We start from the raw sequence: 20,587 nt of genomic DNA on the forward strand, positions 1-20,587 counted from the left end.
CACTACTTCCAACACAGGATCAAGCCTGCTGATTGGTGGGAGCTCGTCCTCAAGTCTCTGTAAACACAAGACGGAACGCACCTCTGTAACTATCAGAATTCAAGAGTCAGAGGCTGCACAAGTTTGTAGTTACATGCGCTTCTATAAACGGGACAGTCCTGTTTGCATGGTCAACTGTCCTTGCTTCAAATCACAAAACCGTACTTTTAAAAAAACATTTTTGTATATACCTGCCTAAAATACTCAATCCTCAGTACTCCCCACATTAAAAACACCGAAGAGCAACTTAAACAGAAATAAAACAAAATGCATCTACTTCCTGGAAATTGAGTAAATACATTAAACAATACCTAACTTAAAATACTACCTTAGAAATCGGATTTAAAAAAAAATAATCTCAACTTAAATAAGTATACTCTATTTATAAGAAACAAGGTACTTATCTGTCAAGGAGCCGCACTGAAAGCAGGAAGATGGCTGCTGTGCTGGAGTTTATATAGACTGAAATGTTCTGAACCTGGAATGTTTAGTGTGGCTAATATATTTGCTTTCAATGGCTGCCATGGAGTAGCACTAAAATGTTTATGCATCATGCTAGCCTCCGGTCTTGACATGAAATGTGTAGCTCCCAATGACAGGTTGACTGGACCTTTCTCACAGTAGATGATTTTCATTCCTGTCTTACTTGTTTGATATACGTCAGAAAAGAGAGTCATTATATTCCTAGTAATATTGTAGCTTTCGTTTTAGTCTCATTTGATTTCAAACCAGAACCTTAGGTCAAAGCAAGTGTTTGAAAATCATGCATATGAACAAGACTTAAAAAGCTTGGTTTAAACGAACTGATACTAAAACTAAAATCAAATGAATTATGTTAAATATTACGACCCATACCAGATTATTGGAAAATGTTAGAATTGTGTTGGCTGAATGCAGTCGCAGGTTTAACATAAAGTAAACTTATAAAAATGTCTGTTTGGATCAAATCAGTTAGATAAGCAGGGTATTATGGCTCATGCTCATCATAGCATATTGCTGACCATATTAGTTTAACTAAATAAATGTAATTAGGTTTAGCACAAAAAATCTTTGAGAATAAATAGTAAGATTAGGTAAAAACATCACCACAAATAAAATAACCGTAAAAATATATGGATTGAATTAGGTTATTCATAAGTAGGGCTCCCGGTTTCATGGTATTTATTTTTTTAACATTTCCGTTTGTATTTATCTATATTTATTTTTGGGCCATTTTATCTGTATTTATCCATACTTATTTGGTGTTTTGTGGATAAATTAAGTTGTAAAACTGTACATTTCCATATTTATTTAACTGATAGACATGCAGTCATACTTTGATGACTGTTGTGTTTTAGCTATTTAAGCTGCCAAATATTACATAACAATACATCCACTGGTGAATATTAACATTATACCACAAATATTTGTTGACATACCATTAGTTAAAGAAATTTCATCCTGTTTTTTAACTTCCCATGCTGTCCATCTGCTGAGCTGTTGGGCTGTAATTCATGAAAGACAGCACGGAGAGTCACTTAAAAGAAGCCCTGTTTTTTTGTATTTATCCACTTTTAAAAAATAAATGCAGGCAGTAAAAATATTGCTTTCTGTCTGTATTTATCTGTAAAAATCAGTAAAAACGGAAAACCAGGAGAATTATTTGTAAGATGTGTTGTAAAGTTGTGTTAGACCTGGCATTATTGGCGTGGGTCTCCCCTGCCTTTTCTGCCTTCGCCTCCTGTGTTTTTGCTGCGTGTTGTATTCCGTTTAGCTGGTCTAGATGCTTTGGGCACTTTGCCACTGCTGTTCAGTACCAAAGTGTGAGTGCTCCCTTTGTAAGTTATTGCTATCGATTGGTGTTTCCATGATTGGCTGATTTGATTTACAAGTCAGTCCCTAGTACAGTGCACTGTGTGTGCCCAGGGCCTGAAAAATCAAATGCTGCTAGTGGGCTGCAGCACTGATTGTGCCACCCCTAGAAGCAGCCTGTAAAATGTAACTCTAGCCTGCCATTGCAGAGCCTGTGTGCAGTCTGGGACTGCCATATCGACTTGGCAAGTGCACACACTTGCCAGTCCCTAACCTTCCCTTTTCTTGCATGTTATCCACCCCTAAGGTAGGCCCAAGGTCAAACTGTGGGCAGGGTGCAGTGTATGTGAAATGTAGGACATGCCCTGATGTGTGTGGCATGTCATGATAGTGAATTAATGCCAATTTCGGGTTTCACTATTGCAAAGCTACTAGTTCCCAAAGGACAAAATGGGGAGTTTCGGTATAACATCTTATAAATATAACTTCCCCTAGGAACAAGGTAGGAAAATAAAGTTTAGTATGCCTGAACTCAAAATGTTAAAATGCATCTTTTAGTGAGGGGGATTTTTACATTCTGTTTTTGAAAATCCCACTTCTAGAAAGTAGGTATTTTCTTGCCTAACGATCCAGTGTGCCTCTGCTAGGTTTGTGTATTTCATGTCTTGTTTTTTGAATGACAGTGGCTGGAGAGGGGCAGTGGCAGGAAGCTGCACCAGTAAAGATAGAACTGATTTTGGCTGGGTACAGACACTCTCTGCCTTCAGAGAACAAAGGATTGTGTGCTATAAAAAGTGGGGCCCAGATCCCTGAACTTTAGATCACTCCTGGGAAATCAAGAGGAACCTTTGCCAAGGGCCAGAGAAGCTGAGGAGGAATACTGCCCCTGTGCTTTTTGCTGTCTGGGGTTGGCCTACAGTGCCTACTTGGTGCCAAGGAAAGGAGAAAGGACTTTGCTGCTTGCTTTGTACCCCTGCTTAAAGAGAAGATCTCCAATGGTTTGAACTGAGCTTGCCCCCTGTTCTAGAGGTCTCAGGAACAGCAAAGACCTCACTGTGTCTGTGGGCATCATCTCTGATCGTCTCCGCAGAAGAAAAGGGTTACCGACTGTGTCATCGATTCTGTCGCAGGATTCCGTGTCCTGAAAGCACCGCTGAGAGCAACGCCTCACTTTGCAACATTACCCTGGTCTCACTGACTCCATCAATGAGCCGCTGTTTGCACCGCGTCCTGTGGGCACCGTACTCCACAACGCTTCGCTACATGCTGCATGGACGTCACTAACTCTGTTGCTGCCCGACCCGAACATCAACCGGCTCCATCGCCGCACTGTCACCTGCCAGCAATGCAGCGAGCACCATCTCACCCTTCAACGAAAGCCCTGGTCTCACCGACTCCATCAACGAGCTGCTGCCTGCACTACATCATGAGGACACTGCCTGCTGCAACGCTCCGCTTCACGACGTGACTGCGACGTTTGCCCCGACCGACTCGCACTGACGTGTTGGTCGCATCAAAAATGTAATGTGTCCGAGTCTGTTGATGCTTTAGCTGGCCCGTATCGAGTATTATATGTTGGATTTTTATCATATTTGGTCTTGTTGGATTAGATAAAGATTTGCTATTCTTCTAAACTGGTGTGGTGTCCATTAGTAGTGTTTTCACTGTAGTACTGTATGGGTTCACAAATGTTTACACACTGGGTCGTGACAAGCTAGGGGGTGAGCAGGGGTTATTTTAGATGTATCCCCCTTACCCTGACTAGAAGCAGAGGTCCCTATTTGGACAAAGGTACCTTCTTCTGTCAACTAGAGACCCTTATTTCTAACACGTTGCATAACACTTGTCCACTAAGTGACAGGTATTTGCCTGCATATATAAAAATCAAGGGATCAATGTTTAACGATTAGTAGCAGTTCATTGACCGGATTAGGATATTGTTATCTTCTAGTCTCAGATCTAGAAATGTAAATATAGGATAAAGTATCCCCGCTTGTACATCATAAGGCTCCTGCATGTCACAGGGAATTCGTGAGCATATAGAGGAATTGGGACAAAGGTTGAGTTCCATTATAAGGTCATGCAACTCCAAAGTGACTTGTAATATCCTTTTAATGAATGACAGAGGATATTTTATTCATTATAATAGATTGTCACAAAATCTCCTTTTCAACAAACTGCTTAAATCCTTGGTGTCTTGCTCTTTCATGCTCATTGCAAACATAACGAAAAAAAGCAGAATCTGTTCTGCAAAATTTACACACCAAAAAGCGGCTAGTCATTTTTGCAAGAGTGTTTGAATTGGTTTTATGTATGTCAGGTTACAAAGATTGTATGGCTGTGTTTGCGTAGAAAGATAACATTCTGACTTTCCTGTCATGATGTATTGCATGAACAAAAGTAAATATTTTGCCATAAACTTCTTGTTGGATTTAGCTGGTGGCTCGTGGGTGGAACACGGATGGTCGGAGGAAGCTGAAATGTTGGGAGAGGTGGAATGTTGGGGTTGTGTTTCTTTGAATGTGGGCAGTTGCTTCTCCCTGGCTGTCCTGCTAGTTGTACACTGAAGCTTGAAGTAAAACGTACTTACATGAATCCTTTGGCTCTCGTGATCATTGACTTGATGCTTCTTTTCACATCTCCTTTCTGCTGATCACTTTTTCTGCTTAGAAAAACATATAGGAAGGAAAAGACCTTTGCTGTTTCCCTTGTTTCAACTGCACCAGCAATTAGGCTCAGTGACCTGCCTTTCACCCTGGCTGCTGGGTCTTCCAGTAGGTATTGGTATCACGTCTCCCCTCTCCACCAGCTGTAGTAGAGAGCACCGAGGTCACTGCGGCAGGAAGGGTAAGGGGGGCAGTAGAACGCGGGCTCTGCAATCTAGTGCAGTCTAGCGTGGGGAGGCGATGGGGCGGCAGAGCTCCCTGCAGGCCCCCCCGCTGCTGTGCCCCACTTGCCCCACTCGTGGCCAGTCTAGTGCAGTCTAGTGTGGTACGCCGATGAGGCAGTAGAGCTCTCTGCAGACACCTCGCTGCTTTGCCCCACTGCTGTCGCCCCGCTCGTGGCCACCAGCTGTAATCCTACCTCCGCCTCCTCTGGCGTGGCCGTGACTGTGGCTGTGCTTGGACCCGACAGTAGCTCGGACCGAATCAGACCTCCCTCGGACCTCCCTCGCCAGGCCGGCAGCACGGCACAACTCTCCTCTGCTCTCCTCTCTGTGTCCAGCTCTGCTCTGCTCTGCTCAAGGCTCTCACGGCTCCCGGCAGCTACGTGCTGCTAAATGCTGCCGTGCACAGAGGCTCACTGCCTCGGGCGATTCACAGCCACGAACGCTGATCCCACAGCAGTACCTAACTGTACCCTTTACTGCACGAACAAAACTAAGTTTCTTAAAATTGAGACTGGGTGTCATTAACTTGTTGGTTCATTTGCCAAAATGGAAAAGAGAGCATGGATGAGATCTCTGCCGACTTTGTGGGGATCAAAAAGAAGACATTATACACATCATATGTCTATGCCCAAAATTACTGACTAAAAGACGGGCCCTCCTTAAGCACCACTGGAACACAAAAAAGATTAGAACTTGTAGAGCAGCAGTCTTGGCCTGCTTTGATCCTAAGAACACTAAATTAAACTGTGCTCAAGTAAGGTTTATGGCTCACGCAGAAAAACAACTCTGTGAGGGACCCTTAGTCAGCGATCCTCCGTCGGCATAACGTCTTGGCAGGCTCCACCCGACATCCCTACTTTTACTGGACTAAATTAGTTCTACTTTAAATGAATTTTCAATATTTTAATTTTGTACTTGCAATGGTTTTTTTTAATCACGCAATAAATTATTATTATTATTAAAAAAAAAAATGGGTCTTCCAGTAGGTATTGTGATTGCACAACTCACCTGTAACCATTAGATTATTATAGATGACTAGAGGAGCCACAAGTTACCTATAAGAAGGAAATTAGAGCCAGGCTTTAATCCTGGAATTGCAGGGTCCCATGTATTATAGAGGAAATAAATCCTTTCTGATGCTGCTGATGCTAATGAATGGTCCAGCATCATTACAAAAGCGGCTCAGCAGTCGTGACCCTAAGTATTACACATTACATTTAGATCGATTATTAACAAAGGCTGACTGTGGAATGGTACCAAGATAGTCCCAGTCACAAAATGGACCTAAAAGGTTAAAGAACTGCCTCCTATCAACTATAAATCCTTCAAGAAAAGTTGTTAAATGCATAATATTGAAAGAACTGCTTGACTGGCTGGGCCATAAGAGGGCAATACTATCATGTGAGGTGAGTGTTAGGAAGCATCACTCTGTGTTGTACACTTAACTAGCTCTTGTCCCTATAATAAGCAGTTCATAGACTTTCAAAGCTCGACCATTCGTATACTTCTCCAGGGTCCAGGACCATGTGCCAAGATCCTTTCTGTGGTCCAATATATTAGCATGGGGTACACCAAACAATGTGCTACAATCCCCCACAGTTGTCACAAGGTGTGTGTTAACTTTGATTTCAAGCTTGATAAGAATGATTCAGATAGTACTAAATTTGTAATTTACAATCTCCTGCATTGGATTAAGCAGCATTATGTCATGGATTATTAGAATTAAGAAAGCTGAAATCAGGTATTTACATGCACAGTTTATTTGGACATAGGACCTGGCTAGACACATTTGGAGTCAAATAAGTGTTCCATGATTAGACCATCAATAGGATTGGATTTAAGCTGATTCTTCAAAATTAGACCAGAATATGGTTCCTACAAGCAGATTTTACTTGCATAGCAACCAAAAGATATTAGGGTCACTATTGTACCATATACAAAATGGGGCACTCAGCTGATGTTTATGGCCATTTATCAATATCTACAGCTCACATATTTTGTCTGCAAATGTAGATGAGTCATACACCCACCTATGACCAAGACCACTTTAATTATGGAGTTCTGATGCCCTGGTGTTTTCTGCATAATAGGGGATTAGCAGTACAGACTGCATGATCCATGACCTGATGCACAATCTGCAGATTTCAACAAACAATAATTTGGGTCAAACGGTTCATAGCTAAGCAAATAAACACTGCACTTATGGTTCAGTGGTAATAGACACTGTTTGCTGCTTACCTTTCAGCTTTTGGTTGGTATATGCAGGCAATAAAGAGGTACTAAAGAGGTGAAAATGTCCAGATCATTTAGAGGTCCTAATTGATTGTCTGTAGTAGTATTTTAGACTGCAGCATGACAATATAGTTTCTTGTTTAAATGTATTTCGAACACAGAGAAAATAATGAAGCATTTGTTCTTTCATTATTCCTAGACGTTCATGCTGCACCACAGACACCGTAAAAAAGCAGCAATTACTTCATCAGGGCATTCAGGGTGCTACTAAATCCCAAACATTTTGCTTCCATTTGTAAGGTAATGCTGTATTACATACCTTTTGTCAACCCTAAAGCATAATTTGGTTCCCCATCAAGGAGGGCTGGGTATGATCTAGTAAGGAGATAGTTGAAAAATTCTACAAAAGCAGGTGTGGTTCCTAAATTGAAAATGATGTTATGATGTATCTGAAGCTGCAATATCGAAAACACCGTCCTGCACCGGCAGCTTGGTTTGAGCTCCAGAAGTGCTGGAAATAAATATTGTTTGTTTAATCCTGTGTGCTACCACTTCTAAAATGGTTGTGTTGTTTTGGACTTATTCACACTTGTGAACACATTGTTAGATGTGCCACAAGACAAACATGGAGGAATTTACGGTGGGCATAAGAATGACTAAGGCAGTAAAGGTTTAATTGCTTTCACCCATGAATAATATCTTCCCTCCTATTCTGGGGTGATGGTGGCTAACATTTCAATAAAATGGTTGCAACTGCAAAACAAATGACATGATTATTCAATGTTTCCTAGTGAGATAAAACATTTTCCAGCAAATCTGGGTGTTGTGTCATCCCCAAACATGTTGCCTACTTGCCTCCATTTTGTGCTGAAATTTGTTTTTGTCTGCCATAGGTCTCTCGGCACTTTACCACTGCTAGCCAATGATAAAGTGCTCGTGCTCACTCACTTAAATATGGTTTAACTGGCTTACACCTGATTGGCATATTTAATTTACGTATAAGCCCCTTGCAGTGGGGTATGCTATATATCTATGGCCTGCCATTAAAATGCTACTAGTAGGCCACCAGCATGTATTGCGCCACACACTTAAGTAGCACCTTAAAACATGTCTCAGACCTGCTATCACAGCCTGAATACAGTTTTAAACTACCAATTTTATCTGGCAATATAACCCCCTTTCCAAGCTTTACAGTCCCCTTTATCATTGCATATAAGTTACCCCTAAGGTAGGCCCTAAGTAGCCTCTAGGGTAAGGTGCATTGTAAGTAAAAGGTTGGGCATGTACTTTTATGTTTTACATGTCCTGGTAAGTAAAAACACCTAAATTCATTTTTCACTACTTTTAGGCCTACCTGTCCCGTAGGATAACATTGGGTTGCCTTATTACATTAAATAAGTGCTAACGTTTGAATGGGACCAGGTACTCATTTCAGGTTTCGTAACAATGAAATTGTACTGAAAAATCCTCTTTAATGGTAAAGTCGGATTTTCATTACAACTTTGAAAATGCTACTTTTAGAAAGTAGGCATTTTCCGGCCAATAGCCTTTTGGTGCCTGCATCCTGTCTTAGGTCACATGACTGGGTATAACTGACAGTCAGACTTTGTGTATTCCTCCCAGACAGTCGAGCACAGCCCCACTTTCAACTGAATAGACTGTGTTCTTCCTTCTCACAAAGTGCTTATCACTTCCACATTGTCACTGCAGTCAGTTTGGAGCAGGACAGGGGAGTCAGGTAATTCCATGCACTTCAAAGAAGAAACCTATGATAACGTCTCTCAATTTCAAAGGAGGTACTGGGTATAAAACTAGAGCCCTCAGACTCACTCTTCAGTTCACTCCTGGACCTGCAGAAGGACTCTTAGAGGACTGCTTGCTGCTGTGACCTGCTGTGCACTATGCAAGACTGCTTTTCGGAACCTGGAAGGACTGTTTTGCTGCTGCGGCCAGCCTTGAACCCTCAGAGGCCAGCCCTGCTGTTGAGCCCTACATTTTCACCTGAAACCAGGACTACCAGATTGACTCCAAGGGCTTGTTTGCTGCCTCCTGGTCAGAGCCACAGAACAGGAGGCAGCAAACAAGCCCTTGGAGTCAATCTTGAACCCGCACCTGGACCCAACCTGAGGGAGTATTGGACCCCCCAGTGGTATCCCACTTGTCCTGGACCCTTGATTGTGATGCTAAAGGTGCCCTGATGGCAAAAATTCAAACCTGAGGACTTAAATATTTTTGAGGCAAAAACTGCTCTGAGAACTAAAAGGAGACCAGTACCTGCCAGCTCGTCTAACTGCCTGAGGTGCATTGCCGGTCGGCTTGACTTTGCGGCTTCTTCCGCTACATTCTTCTTCAAATCAGCAAATTCTGTTCAGCCATACTTCATCAAAGGGGTATCTCAGCCCCTGGAACTGTCTTTGACTACAGACTCCTGCCTTGTGCCGCTGGAGATTTTAAACGTCCAATAACGAGACTACATCCAAACATAGAACTCTTCACTGTGGCTTCGGCCCAAGGCTCCCCATCGATGATGCTCCCTCATTGGACAACGCCTTCAACCTTGCTCTGCTGAACTACACCTTTCTTCTAAGTCCAAAGGTAAGTGCTGACTTGCTCCATTGTGGCTGGCTATATTTTTAGACTTTGACTCGGTCTCATGCAACTAGATGTCCATTGTAGTCACTTAGATCTTTTAGGTGCTAGTTTTGACTAAAAACTTAAAAATTCATAACTCCATTTCTTCTAATTATAGTTTTGTCATTTTGGTGTCAAATAATTTCTTTAAACATATTCTATTTTCCTACATTGGTGTGGGATTTTTCTTGTGCTGTGTTTTTATTTTATTACTGTTTGTGTGTTACATAAATACTTTACATATTCGCCTCTCAGTTAATACTGACTGCTTTTGTGCCAAGCCACCCAGGGTTAAGCACAGGTTAATTCACTGACTTTTTGTGGTTCACCCAGCAGGGATTGTGGTTATTGCATGACCAGGGCTCACACTTCAGTCAACCCAATTTCTCACAGTGGGCCTGAGTAGGTGCTGTTAATACACTAATGTTGCTTTCCGTGAGCACCCAAAAAAGTAGCAAAACCAAATGACTTAGGATATGTACCTCGAGCACTGCTCACCTTACAATATTTAGATCTTCATTATATGTGTAGGCTTTGAATCTCACTGCCAGAGTTAAACCCTCACCTGATGATTCTTTGCATAACATTCTTGTGTGGTTGGTGAATCTCACCTTTGTCTACTTATGCACACACAACATCATGATGTGACATGTTTTGCCCATCAGCAATTATGCTCCACTCTTAATAGGCAATAGACCTTAGGGTGGTCTTCCCCAAACCTTTTGCCTTCCTCCTCTATTTTTGCTGGTCTTGTTTTTGCTGGCCTTAGGAATCTGTGCACTTTACCACTGCTAACCAGTGCTATCCCCAATTGCCATATGTAATTTACTTATAAGTGCCTAGTAAAGTGGTACTACATTTACCTAGGACCTGTAAATTTCTTGCTACAAGTGGGCCTGCAGCACTTATTGCACTACCCATTTAAGTAGCCCTTTAGACATGTCTCATGTACGCTATTGCAGCTTGTTAGTGCAGTGTTAAACTGCCATCTCTACATGGCAATTTTGCCATGCCCAAACCTTCATTTTTAATATATACATGTCACCCCTGGTGTAGGCCACAGACAAACCAGATGGCAGGGTGCAGTGTATTTAAAAAGTCGGACGTGCGATTTTAAGTTTTACATTTTCAGGTAGTGGAGAACTCTCATTTTTCACTGCTGCAAGGCCTACCTCTATCAGAGGATAACATTGGAGTATCACATTTCAAAAGCTATAATTTCCAAATGGGAACAGGTGACAGGTTCATGTTTGATGTGCTTGGAGTTGAAATGAAAAATCTGCTCTTATAGTAAATTTGTTTATTAAATTACAATTTTGAAAATGGCACTTTTAGAAAGTTCAAGTATACAAAAAGTGATGGATGGAATGCTTGAATTAATATCAGCCACTGGTAATTACTCTGAGCCACATCCCAATCTAATATTACTGTGCACATCATGCCACATCACTTTAGACCCAGTCATATGCAAATCAGTCTGTAGCCTGCTCCAATGTTATGGGATCATCAGCCAGACATGGGTCCTGTGCTCACTGTGCCAATGGATTCAAGCTATACCCAGATCAAGAGCCCATAACAGGGGTGAAACTAGTCCTGGGTTGCTTGTAATCTTGTTCAGGGAGGGCCGAGCCTGGCACTTTGGGCTGGACTCTTCATATGAGGCAGAGGGTCAAGAAGATGGCTCGGTCCAAAAACTGGGGTGGCATGGTGGGTGAAAAACAATGGATTGGGATGCAGCCCGAGCAATTGCCAGCGACTGAGATTAATTCAAGCATTCCATTCATTACCTTGTTCTTTTTACTTTGTGAGAGATGGCCTTCCTTAGCCACTTAGTGCCTGTAGCCTGTTTCTGGGTCACTTGACTGGATATAGCTGACAGTTGGGCTTTGTGTTTTACTCCTAGATAGTCACACACAATAGAGAGCTTAGGTGTGCCTGGATGTGTCATCACTGGATGGAAGAGCGAAGCTGGGCACAGCTCTACTTACATTTGAGTGGGCTGTGTCCTGCCTCTGTACAATGGGCTGCATACCCACTGTGGTTAGTCTTGAGCCAGGGAATTCAGGATGCCTGTGGACTTCAAAGAGAAACCTGTAGAAGCTTCTCCCACTTAAAAGGAAGGCCCAGGTATAAATATTGGACCTCAGACACCCACTTGAGAAAACTTCTGCACCTGTGGATACTCTGTCAGGAAGAAGGACTGCTTTACTTATGAAAGGACTCCAACTGCTGGACTGGTGCTCTGAAGGCCTTCTGCCCTGTTGTGCTGCCCTGCTGCCTGCTGCCTTTTTGCCTGGGTCAGAAGGACTGGACCTGCATCTGTTGAACCCAGGACACCAGAGGGACTCCAAGGGCTAGTTGGCTTGCCTCCTGACTAAAACCTCAGGGACAGAAGGCTTGAACAACTTTGAACCTAGCATCTGGGTTCTGCTATATGTGAGTCCTAAGCTACTAAGTAGCGCCACACCAGTCCTAGACCTTTAGAAGTGGGCCTGAAGGTACGCTGCCAGCCCATCTGTGGACCCAGGCTAACTGACGCAAGTCCTCTTCTGCACAGTGCAATTCCAGAGCAGAATTGATGCATCGCCTCTGCTGCTAACAGTGCAAGGACTCTGTAGCAACATGGCAGCCAACATCAGAAAAGTTTCCCAATACAGGCCCTCTTATCGCAAATCATCCGTCAACGCAGCCATGACAATGACACAGATTCTCACATTGCAGCCTCGCATCCCTTCAAACAGACACATCTCCTCAACCAAGCGGTGCATCCTTGACACCAGAGTTGGCATTGCAAGCCCTCATTGGTAGGATCCTCAATGATGATGCAGGACCTCGCATCGCAGTTTCCCAAGTCTTTGGAACCAATGCATTGCCTCAGCTGCATGACGCATCCTCAGTGGGGTACCAGAATTTAAGATACTCTTGTTCAGTGGGCCTAACTGGGTCCCTGTAGCCGGCCCATGCTCCATCGTGGTCAACCTGAACTTGTGACTAGGGGTGGGTGGAATTTGAGTAGTTGCCCTACGCAAATTATTGCAAAATTGCTCTAAATCTCCACGAGCACGTGGAACTTTTGCGAAAACGCGGAGATTGCTTTTCCCGCCTGTTCGCGATGTGTTTTTGCGTGCTCGCGGGGAAATATATCTCTAACTTGCCCATGCGGTCGCTAATGGGTGCCGCCATCTTGCTTGCGATGGTTATTTCCTGTTCCGGGGTGAATGAAGGATCCGTGATTGCAAACTCTCGCGAGATAGCGTGACCGGCTACCAACAATCCAACATCTCGTGGCACACGTGAACGGAGAGGAAAACTTGTCGGCGAATGCAGGGATCTGGTAAGTCACTACCGCGCACGCGAGAATGCATTTTTAAATCGCGAACAATAAAATACTTCTGCTTTCGCAGCGGATCGCGGATGTTTCGACATCTCCGCGTACTCCGTGGAACGCGGAAATGCCAAAACTTCGCAACTTCCGCAAGCAGAACAGAAATTTTTGCCCAGGCCTAATTGTGACTTTGTCCTGGTCCGACATGACCAGCTATCCCCAGTAGGCGCTTTGTGCTTTTTGGGGCTATTTTTTGTGAAATATTTCAAATTTAATATCTTCGGTTCTACTGATTTGTCATTTTGGTCTTGTTTTATTAATTAGATTTTTTTAATGTTTTCTTATATGGTGTGGGCTCCTTTTGTGGTGTATTTTCACTGTGTTATTGTTTGAAGTGTTGCACAAATCCTTTACATATTACTTCTGAGTTAAGCCTGACTGTTCTGTGCCAAGCTATCCAAGGGCTGAGCACAGGTTAATTTAGGATTTGCTTGTGACTTCTCCCTAACACAGATTGTGTTTCCTGCTTGAGCAGGGTTTCACCCCCCACCAGTAACTCAAGTTCTTTTAATAGGGAGTAATTTAAGCAACTACAGGAGGCGTTAGAAATAATCTTCCAATAGGCTGCTTCCTGTCTAGATTAAATCCACAATTAGAGTCCTATCAGTTCATTCTCATCAAAAAAATAGGTATGATCGTTGTCAGTTTTGTAAGATGCAAAGTAGTCCCTCTGGTACAATTAGCTGCTCTGAAGTTTAAAAACCCTTTTCCATCTGGCACCTCACTCAAAACGATCACTCTTTCTCTGAGAGAATCCAACTTGGAATACTCTCCTTGCTCCCTCTATCCGCTCACTGTTCACATCTGTCACTCAATATGTCAAATGTTCAGCTATACCCTCACATTTATAGGAAGCGATACCGCCATGCTTAGGGAATGTATCCTATGTATTTGAGGTTTGGAATCCAGAATTTGGTACTCTTAAGATTATACCACTCCTCATCATTTTAAAATTTGAAGAGTGAGGAATTTGTTGAACATCTAATGTGTTCCTATTAGTCTTTAATTACTAACAGAGAGTGTCTTTTTATTTCTTATATTTGTGTCAGTAATTGTAGGAAATTGTTTTTTTTTGCATGATCACCCCCATTTTTGGGGGGATGATGCTGCTATTGTTTTCACTTTGTGCACTTGGATTCTGCTAGCTAGGCAACAGTGCATGTGCTCTGATCCCTAAAGCATGTCAAAATTGACTACACTCTTTATCAGCATATTTAACTTACCTATAAGTCCTTAGTATATGGTACAAAGCGTACAAGTATACAACGGGCTGGTAAGATAAATGTCACTAAAGAACTGCAGCACATATGCCACCACTAAAGGGACAATGCAAAACATGAGTGGAGGCCAGCCACTATTAACCTGGTTGCGTAGGCTGAACTGCAAATTTGACATGTCAAAATATATCCTTTTGATAGGCCTAAACCCTCCATTCAAATATTAATAGGTCACCTATAAGTAATCCTTAATGACCATACGGCAGGGTGCATGATATTCAAAGGTAGGACATTTGAAAGTATAATGTGAAACATGTTCTTTCAGAGACAAGGCCTCAAAAGCTTTTTTCACTGTAGCAGGTTTATCTACTCAAAAGGATGGGAAACAGCCTTTACAATGCAGAAATTAGCACGCAGGGCCTTTGCAAAACATTTTTTACCACACAGTGTTTTACCACGCATAAGCCTTTACCACACATGTTTTTGGGTCGCCAGTAAGTAGTGTTAGTTAGGACCTAGTTTCCATAGTAAAAGCGTTTTTTGTTTTCCTAATAACTTTGGAGTGTTTGCTGAATCTTCACAACATTTTCAAAACTAGTATGCACCTGAGTTCAGCTGCAGTGTGGAAAGTTTAGGAGTGATTTGCCAAGCAGGGGCTGAGACAAAGCGGGGGTCCCAAAATGCATTTTTCTCATGCAATTTCTCATAAGGATTTTAGAAATGTCTACAGCCCAAACTGCTGGATGGAATTGCACCAACTTTGGCAGAAAGCTACCTCTTGGTCCGGAAAAAGCCCTTTTTGTAATTTGGTGTACACCCCAACAGTAATTTTGGGGTTATTTAAGAAAAAAGAAATATAGATATCTAGGTAACCCAATCCTTCGCAGATCTGACAGATCTGATGCTGGGATCTGATTGACAGGCAACACTGCAACAAGAAAGTGTAGGCAGCCATCTTGGAATTTTAGTTCAGCCGAGTTCCATGAAAAAATGCCCAAAAAACATATGTGGGCAGGGTAGGAATACCCTGATCCCCTGGGACTGGTGATGGGGTTCTGGAGGCTAAACATTTTTTTTTTCAATTTTGTAGTGAAATCATTATGGATCCGAGAATCTGTGGCAAAAGTGGAGTAAATAAAGCAGGCTCCCGCTGTTGGTTTTTATATGCCCACCGGCAGGACCAGGTCCCAGGGGTTGTAATTAACAATATAAAGGGAGGTGCTTGTGGCACCCCTCTGCAGGCTGATTTGGCCCATAGACTGCCACCTTCCAGGGACCGGCCAAATGAATTAAGAGGGAGGGGGTCCTGGGAACATCCACCTCCCTGGGGCCAGGTCGATTTTAAAAATGGGGAGGGAGCCACCTCCTGGACCAATTTCAACCACAGGGACCATCACCTCTCCGGGGCCAGGTCGATTGCCAGAAGGGTGAAGGGGGCTGTGCAGCCCCTTCCTTGGCCGTTTCGGCCCCGGGGACAACCACCTCCTGGGGCCAGACTGTGCATTTGAAAAAGAGGGGTGCTACTCAGCCCTCCTCCCAGAGCCAATATTGGCCCTGGGGATCCCATCCCCCAGGGCGAGGCATAGCTATTTCCCAAGGGTGCACACCCTGAGACATGGCGTTTTCCCTGTGGGCACTAGTGCGGTCAGGGAAACATCTGTTTGCTCTAGCTGGGTGGGGGCAACTTAAGCTCCCACCAAGAACGAGCAAAACGAAGTCCACTCCCAGCTGGCAGGAGATTTAAAAATGCTCCTCACAATGGGAATGGATTTTTCATCTGCTTCCCTGCACGTTGTCAAGTGGGCAGGGAAACAGATGAAAAAATTGCTCCCGCACTTACAGAGTTGATTTATTTGCTGCTACCATGGAGCTGGAGCACTGCCGGCTCTCAATGGAGGCAGGGAGCTGGCAGAGACCACAGGGCTACCCCTCAGTCCCCAACAAGAACATGGTAGGTGCCTGCGGTGGGCACCAGGGACCCACACTTAGTTTGTAGAGATTCACCTCTTTGTAGTCTCGTTCTATTCTGTAGACGTGGATTCATGTTATCACAGATTTTTGGGTGAAGATGCAATATTGCCGAGAGGCACAGAGGTCACTGGAGACATTACCTCATGGCCCTTTGTGCAGTTGTAGAGTAGAATATGCACTTGACATTTACCCAATGAGATAGCACTTACTACTTAACCAGTAGAAAGTACTCCAATTGGGCAGACATTTTGTGTAAAACTGTGGACTCTTCTTGGCTAAAATAAGGTTTCCATTCGGGCCCTGGTGCTCCTTTCACAGAAATTAACCCTTAATGGAAGGCACTTACAAATATAAACATAGCAGGTGCTCCAGTTTAAGCTCCACTTCTGTAAAGCACCGATGATCCTATCTTTCAGTGCTTGACGAAGGAAAAGCAAGTGTGTTTTCTCTGCAATTCCATGTCAAAAAACATTCTGAAATCCTTAATGGAGGTAAATGCATCGTTAATCTATTGGAGTGCAATCTGTTCTGTAGTGACTGTGATGAGTGGTTTCTTTCTTGTCTCCTGGTGAGAGCAAAGTCCACGGTTTTCCCTTTTAATTACCTTGAATATGCAAATACAAAAAATCCTCTGCAAGCTCCGAACATTTAGCCCTGCCCCATTTTCCTAAGTAGTGTGCAATGATCTTCTTGCCTTTTCCCATGTTAATAGAGAGCTTACCAAAAGGCCCCCGAGCACGTTTCCCAGAGCTTTTTGGTGACATGCTCTCGATGCAGAGGAATATGAGGACATCTTCACCGAAAGAAGAAGCACTTACTTCATATAGTTAAGAGAAAGTGCTCTTGTTTGGTGAAAATTCACCATTTTGTAGTCGCTTCGCTTTCTCTATATGAAGATTCATGTTATCACAGATTTCTCGAAGAAGACGCTTGAGGAAATCAGCCCAGGGAGGGGGGGCTGCATGTGGGAGTTGGCCACAGGGCTTGGCTGTAGGCGGCAGTTGGTTGGATTAATGAAAAGTAATTTAATATTATTTTATGCTAGTAAAAACTGAAAAAAACAAAGGTAACAGGGACATTATAGTTAGGAAAAACCAACTAATAACATTGAAATTTACAGAAGAAAGCACAGGTTACAGGGACATTATGGTAAGGAAATAGAATTAAAAAAACCTTAGAAATTCACTAAAAAATGTGCACCCTCGCCATGCGCTGCTAATTACCCTACATATTATATCACTAATGACATCTCCCATGAAATAATTATTAATATCACTGCAACTTTGGCTGTAAAATTATCGATGAAAAAATGGCGCATGGTGGGGGTGCGAGTCAAAGTTACCTTAGCACACAAGCTATAGTATTTTTAGATAAGTATAACAGTAACTATTGAATTTCAATATTTTTTTGTGTGTAAAATCTGAACTAACTATAAGATCCCTGTAACATTTGTTTTTTTAGTGAATTTCGAAGGGTTTTTAATTCTATTTCCTAATTATAACGTCCATGTAACCTTTGTTTTTTTCAGTGAAATATATATATATAGCATTTAAGCAGCAATAGGTTGGCACACGCCACAATATGTGTTTTAACCATTGAAAGCAATGAATGTATTAATAAATCTGTTTATGTATGTATTTATATATATTTATATGTATTTATATATATTTATTGTTGGTTTTAATGCAACCAAGATTTTATAAACAGTTTTTAATAATGTTTACATTTCTAAAAAAATACAAAATAATACAGACTATTGCATCAATGCAAAATAGATATATTTTTGTATCACAATAACTGTGCAAACATTTCACGCTATGTGCATATATGTTTAACTATTTATAGATAGACTAGATAGCAGGAAATAGAGCCCCTGATACAATACAAACGTCAAAATACCACTACTGCTGACTTATCCATCTGTGCGAATGAGAGTATTTTGTTTATGTTTATCACGGGTGCAGTTTATTAAAAGATATAAAAATAGAAAGCGGACTGCGTTTCCGCATGTGATCAAGGGCACTTTGTATGCTCGAAACGCGTCATACGGCTTGTCGAATAAACAGTTTCAGCCACCAAGCTTTGGGTCCCTGACTCTCTGTTCGTGAAAAAAGACAACATGAAGGAGTTGCTTTGCAGATATATATATATATATATACTCGAGCGCGGACACGGGCCTCAAGCGGCAGCCCATTCATCCGTCAGGAACCCCAGACTTCTGATACCATTAGCAGCCCAAACACCACTACCTGACGCGTTTCACAAATCTTCATCAGAGGCTGTTCGTGGAAAGGAACACGCACAGTCCGGAACTGCAGGTAAGGAACTTCTTTAATTGTGTGCCCCCTGTAGGCTGCTCAAGGAGTCTGCGCATTCGCCTTATGGCACCTGTAGTCCCAGACGGATGTAGATATCCCCACAAAAGTGCGTTCAATGTCCTGCTGGAATTTTCAAGCCCCCAAATGAGCCTCAATAGTCAGGGGTTCCCTCAATTCAAGTGTCCGACGCTCCACATCACGAGGCTGCTTGATGCAATCCTCTGTGGCCCCCAGGTTCACGGCGTGGTGCTTCTCTCAGCGGCTTGGCAACCGCCTATAGACCCAGCTCAGGCTTGCACCAACAATTTGAGAGGCACTTGAGCACGGACACGGGCCTCAAGCGGCAGCCCAATTATCCATCAGGAACCCCGGTCTGCTGATACCATTAGCAGCCAAACCACCACTGCCTGACGCGTTTCACAAATCTTCCTCAGAGGCTGTTCGTGGAAAGGAACACGCACAGTCCGGAACTGCAGGTAATTGAACACACTTTTGTGGGGATATCTACATCCCTCTGGGACTACAAGCCTGAGCTGGATATATATATATATATATATTACCTACTGGCGGTCGCCAGTAGGTAGTTATAGTTAGGACCCCTTTTCCATAGGAAAACCTCAACATTCTATTTTGAATAACTTTGGCGCCGGTCGATGAATCCTCGCGAATTTCTCAAAATAGGTGGGGCGCTACGCTCCGCTCCTACCCTGAAAGTCTCGGGGGGATCCGTCAAGCGGGGGCTGAGATAAAAGGGGGGTCCCAAAACGCGTTTTCCCCATGCATTTTTCCATAGGACCTTTAGAACGAGCTACAGCCCGAACGGCTGAACAGAATTACTCGAAATTTGGCAGAGAGGTAGTCCCTAGGTCAAGGAAGTGCCTTTTGTAGGTTTGGTGTAATATATATATATATATATATATATATATATATATATATATATATATATTACCTACTGGCGGTCGCCAGTTGGTAGTTATAGTTAGGACCCCTTTTCCATAGGAAATCCGCAACATTCTATTTTGAATAACTTTGGCGCCGGTCGACGAATCCTCGCGAATTTCTCAAAATAGGTGGGGCGCTACGCTCCGCTCCTACCCTGAAAGTCTCGGGAGGATTCGTCAAGCGGGGGCTGAGATAAAAGGGGGGTCCCAAAACGCGTTTTTCCCATGCATTTTTCCATAGGACCTTTAGACAGGGCTACAGCCCGAACGGCTGAACAGAATTACTTGAAATTTGGCAGAGAGGTAGTCCTCAGGTCAAGGAAGTGCCTTTTGTAGGTTTGGTGTAAATCTGTTCAGTAGATTCTGAGAAAATAGCCTTTAAATCAATATATATATCTGAGCCAGCTTACGGTACGCTTACCGTAAGCTTACCGTACGCGTACGGTGGCGTGCGCGAGCGCGATTCTGATTGGCTCTTAGATCTTAGTAAACATTCGAATCGGCCGAAACCAGGAAGCGGCGGCCGCCATTTTCTCTCTCGCACTGAGAGTTAGGTTGTTAAATAAAACCAATACACATGTAAAGGAGCTGTTTTGACAGCTCACACACACATAGCCATGTTGAGGGAGTCCCCCAAGACCCCCCAAGGCCAAAAATGCCATTTTTATTTTTTCGCTAATTTCGCCGATTACGCTTACCGTACGCGTACGGTAAAAAATGTAAAAAAAAAAACACTATCCACACTCTCCCCACCCCCTGTGCTTTTGGTGGCCGCAGGCCACCTAATGTGCAGAGCTTATCAGTGGTGTGAAAAACCACAATATTTTTAACAAAAATAATAAAAGAAAAAATTATCCACACTCTCTCCACCCCGTGTGCAAATGGTGCCCGAAGGGCACCATTTGTGCATGGCTTATAAGCACCGTAAGCACAGTAAGCACCGCGTGCTTACTGTGCGCGCACGGTGCGCGAAGCGCACCGTGCGCGCACGGAACGAACTGCGTTAAGTGGGCGCGCACGCCACGAATGGCGTAAAGTAACTTAGCATTTAAAAAACCGTACAAATTCACTGAAAAAACCATAGGTTTCACACACATTATAGTTAGGAATTAGCATTTAAAAAACCTTGCAAATTCACTGAAAAAACCATAGGTTTCACACATGTTATAGTT

This window comes from Triturus cristatus, chromosome 8 (assembly GCF_964204655.1).
Source record: "Triturus cristatus chromosome 8, aTriCri1.1, whole genome shotgun sequence".
Taxonomy (NCBI): Eukaryota; Metazoa; Chordata; class Amphibia; order Caudata; family Salamandridae; genus Triturus; species Triturus cristatus.